The sequence below is a fragment of the Myotis davidii genome, unplaced genomic scaffold, assembly GCF_000327345.1.
Source record: "Myotis davidii unplaced genomic scaffold, ASM32734v1 scaffold227, whole genome shotgun sequence".
NCBI lineage: Eukaryota > Metazoa > Chordata > Mammalia > Chiroptera > Vespertilionidae > Myotis > Myotis davidii.
In genome coordinates, this window is record NW_006298519.1 from 1,572,282 (window position 1) to 1,577,228 (window position 4,947).

Sequence of the window (4,947 nt, forward strand, 5' to 3'; positions counted from 1 at the left end):
CCTAATGGTCTACATAAAACCACCACTCGTCCTCTCTAAAATATGGGTTCATCTTCAAACTTGGTGATTAAAGCTAAAGAAGACAGCCTGGACGCCCGCGCACAGGCTGGTGCTCACACTGCAGGCAGAGTGGTCCCCACCCTCAGCTCACGGGGATTTACAGCCACCTTTGAGCCAGAGAACACAGTGGAAGGCAGGCTCCGGGCTGAGCCCAGGCCCCGAAGCACCAGAGGCTTCCCCTTCCGCCTCTGGGAACGGGGACAGCCTGGCCGTCCTGACGTGCTCAGGGGCATGTTTCATGTATAAAACACGGAAATCAGCCCGACTGGCGGGGCTCGGGGTTGAGCGGCAACCTATGAACCAGGAGGTAGCGGTTCGATCCCCGGTCAGAGCACAGGCCTGGGCTGTGGGCTCAGTTCCCAGTGTGGGGCGTGCAGGAGGCAGCCGATCAGCGATTCTCTCTCATCATTGATGTTTTCATCTCTCTCTCCCTCTCCCTTCCTCTCTGAAGTCAATATAAATATTTTTTTAAAAAAATTAAAATTAAATTCTGAAATCTTCCACCCTTATTTTTTTTTCTTTTTTGCGTAGTTAATAAATGCAGAGGCTCATTCTTTGTGTGTGCCTCCTGAAATGAGGTTTCCATTGAATGCAGGTAAAATTACTAAAAAAAGAACTTCAAACCCAGTTTGGTAATATGGTGGGAATTACAGATCTCATAAAAGCCCAGGTCTGTGCACCCCGCCCTCGGCCTTCCATGTCTTCTGGAAGGAGTGGAGGAGAGCAGAAGGTGGGGGGAGGAGGGGCTGTGCTGACTACAGTCCTAAGGACACAGCAATTTACAACACTCTGCAGCGGGGCGGGAGGGAGCAGGGGGGCTGGCAAGGGGCGTCGTATTTGGGACGGAGAATCAATGGGACCAACAGAGCCCTTCCAACTCCACCAACCGGTCCAAGCAGAGGTCCGGTAGGTTTGGGGCCACAAACATCAAATATGAAAGACACAGAATGTCTACATGATCGCCTTTTTCTTTCATCGTGACGAGGACGGGTAGGCTTGTCCGGGTCTTTGTTTTACCTTCGATTGCCCGCGGCTCCCCCATCGTTTTTCTCTGCGAGTCATCTGTCTTGCTTTTGGTCAACTTGGCTTTTCTTGGGTCTTCAAAGATCTTGGAACAGCCTAAAGGAGAATGTCAACACATTAAACCCTGGGGCGTGTTTCTGTTTTGTTTATTTGTTTGTTTTTTCAAATGTTAACACCAAGTATCAACTAGACGTTTAGTGACAAAACCTATTCCTTAAACATTTTTTTTAAATATCCTAAAAGGGGAATGAAGTTAAAATCCTTCCCTTGAAAGGGGGCTGAGGCGGGCAACGCTCCTCCGAGGGAAGCCCAGCATCATGACGCATCAGGACTGAAAAGCACCGGCCCCGCCCGGACTGGCGTCCTGAGGCACACGTAGACTTTCACAGAGAAAGTATTTTGAAAATGTTTTCCTTGCCTCACAGGCCCAGCTTCGGTAATAATGGCTTTCCCAGATCATCCCGCGCTTGTCTCTGCTCTAAACAGAGAATAACGGGGTTTGTTAACCATCCCTGAGCCTGTACTTAAGCAAGTGTTTCAGTCCCAGGAAAGAAGCGACCCGTTGAATCTGTGGGTGCCAGGAGGACCCATGTTTTTTCGCAGAATGGAACAGTCCCAGACTCCAAGAAAAGGAAGAAAATACATCTTTCCTAGAATAGGCCTGTGGGCACCGCTCTACATCCCCATCTCTTTTTCTGGAGACATGAGAATTTTTGTGTTTAGGCAACGTTCCAAGTAAAATATCCAACCCCAAAACATCTCACTTCATAGAATCCTCACAACATGACAAATTGCAAATGGCAGCTGAAAACATTTTCAAATTAGAAAATGTCTTAAAGTATTGCATCAAAATCAATATTTGCCATGGGCAATAGCACAGTTATTTATAAATGGACCCACGGCCAACCTGACCCTCCCACTCCACCTGAAGGCTTTGAGCCCGTGAATAGGGACATTTAATCCAAATTGCCCAACTGTCACAGCAAAGCATTTATTATGACATGGAAAATACAAATTCTTGTGAACAAAAATTAGGGTACAGAACCATAGTTATAGTCTGATTCCGTATTGTAAAAAAAAAAAAAATAGATGGATGAAAGCTAGGAGGGCAGACAGGAGGAGGAGGGGGACCCAAGGGAAGTGCATGAAAACCATCTTTGGGTTTCCAATGTGAGTTACGGGGGACTCTTATTTTCTTCAGTATAGTTTTGGGTACTTTCCAAAATTTAAGAACCAAGAATATTCATCTTGACAGTCAGGGGAAAAAACTAAGCAATAGTCAAGATATGGAAGCAACCTATCAACAGATGAAAGGTTAAATAAAATGTACATACATATCTATGCACGGGAATAGCGTTTAGCCATAAAAAGGAATGAACTCATGCTGTTAGCGATGACACGGATGGACCTTGAGGGCATGATGCTAAGTAAGTCAGACCAAGATAAATGCCAAATGGTCTCATTTACATGTGGATTCTAAGAAAAATAAAACGAAGTGGAAAACCTTCTAGATACAGAGAACAGATGGGTGTAGGCAGATGGGAGTAGGGGGGTGAGTGACATGGGTGAAGGGGGTCAGGAGTGCGAATTTCCAGGTGTAAAATGAGGAGGTCCCGGGGCTGTATGTACGCACTGTGACTACAGTTAATGACACGGGTTTGCATATTTGGAAGTGGGTAAGAGAGTAGATATTAAAAGTTCTCACCACAAGAAACTCTGTAACTATGTGTGGTGATGGGTGTTACCCAGACTCACTGTGGTGATCACTTAACAATACACGCAAATATCAAATCATTACATTGCACGCCTGACACCAATCTACAGTAGTCCCCTCAGCCATCGTTTCCCTTCCCAAGGTTTCAGTGGCCCACGTCAGCCACAGTCAAAAATATGAAGTGGAAAATTCCAGAAATAAACAATGCAGATGTTTAAAATCTTTGCCATTCTGAGTATCCTGGTGAAGTCTCCTGCCCTCCAGCTCCGTCCCACCCGGGGTGTGAATCGTGCCTCTGTCCACTATATCCGCTCCCCACTCTTACTCACTCCGTATACAGTATTCTGGGTTCTCGGATCAGTTGAGGAAGAGAGAGAGAGAGAGAGAGACCACATTGATGTAACTTTTTTTTTCTTTGTTTTTCTTTTGCACACCCTCGTGCTGAGGGCTGACTGCCCGCAGGTCACAGCGAGGGAGCTGCTCTGCTACGTATGACCCCCGACCCAGAAGCGGGTCGTCTACGAATGGTTAAGCACCCGGTTCCCCAGGAAATGTGGGTTGCGTGACAGGCGAGGGGGCGGCCCTCTTCCCGGCCACATAACTTGTATCACAGTATATGGTCATCATTGCTCTATTTTCTTATTAGCTATTGTTGTTGAGCCCTTACTGTATAAATTAAACTTATCACAGGTAGAAAGCTATAGGAAGGAGGTCATGGTTCGAATTCTAGTCAGGGCACATAGCTATAGGAAAACACGTGGCAAATATAAGTTTCAGTCCTATCCATGGTTTCAGGCATCTATTTAGCCCAGTGGATCATGGGAGGGTGTGTGTGTGAGGGTGGGGGGGAAGCGCCTACTATAATGTTAAATGTCAATTATACCTCCATAACAATAGGAAAGACTAGCCCAGCCGGTGTGGCTCAGTGCTTGAGCATCGACCTATGAACCAGGAGGTCATGGTTCGAATTCTAGTCAGGGCACATGCCCGGGTTGCAGGCTTGATCTCCAGTGTGGGGTGTGCAGGAGGCAGCTGATCAATGATTCTCTCTCATCACTGTTTCTCTCTCTCTCTCCCTTTCCCTTCCTCTCTGAAATCAATAAAAAGATATTTTAAAAAACAGAGACGTCTAAGTCACTATCACTGCCCATCCTACAGGTACTGTCAGTGTTTTCCTGACAGTGGGGTGTGGCCTGCAGGCCCCGCCTCGCGGCTCCAGGAGCAGGTGCCCGGGGGGAGCGGGGAGAGGAGGAAAGCCAGCCCGCTTCGCCTGGCTGCAGGGAGCCTGAGTGAATACAGTGTCCCTGGGTTCCTTTCCCTCCAATCCCAAAGCCAACATTGATTATCGCTTCGTCAAGTGCTTTCCTCGGACGAGTGGCGTAAACAGTTTTCAGTTTCCAATTGCCGCAAAGGGAACAGGCGTTTTCCAAGTCGGGGCTACGCTTTCCCGTCCGATGCCACCCTACAGTGCGTTTCTATGCCAAACCCTCTGCGATGCCGAACACACAATCGCACATCTGAGTGCAGTGCGGGGCCTGATTTAAAGACGGGAGGGAAGGAAAGCCCAGAGGTGATGAAATGCGTGCGATGGGCACTTCTAAACTAGCGTTACTCATACTTCCTGCATTCAGAGGGCACTGACCTGACGGCGTAAATTACCTCTAACGTGGCCGAGGAGCCACACAGGGTCCAAACAGATGCCGCGGAGCCAGGGAGAAGCCGGCCAGCCGAGGCACCCCCCGCCGCATGAGGCCACAGCCGCCGCACAGAGCACAGAGGCCGACGATGCTGCTACTCGGAGTCAAGAACCCAAAAGGGCACGGCTGTGTAACTGTGGTGTAAGAGCAAACTGCTCAGCCCAGCCCAACCACCTTGGTCCCAAAGAAGGCGGAGGTGGAAAAGCCAAGTGACCCGGGAGAGGACCCCCAGCCCTGCCACAGCCGAGGGCTACCACCCACCCGCCCCTCCACTGCCGGGGACTCCAGGAGGCTCCGTGCTCTGCAGCGAGAGGCAGAAGAGCAACGTGATTGACAGAAAGTTCTCGTTGGAAGGGGCTAGAGCCAAACGCCTGAGCACCCGAAGCAGCCATGGCGCCCCCGAAAGGCCCGGCTAGAGCCCAGATCTGAGCTGACCCAGCAGCCAGCAGGGCC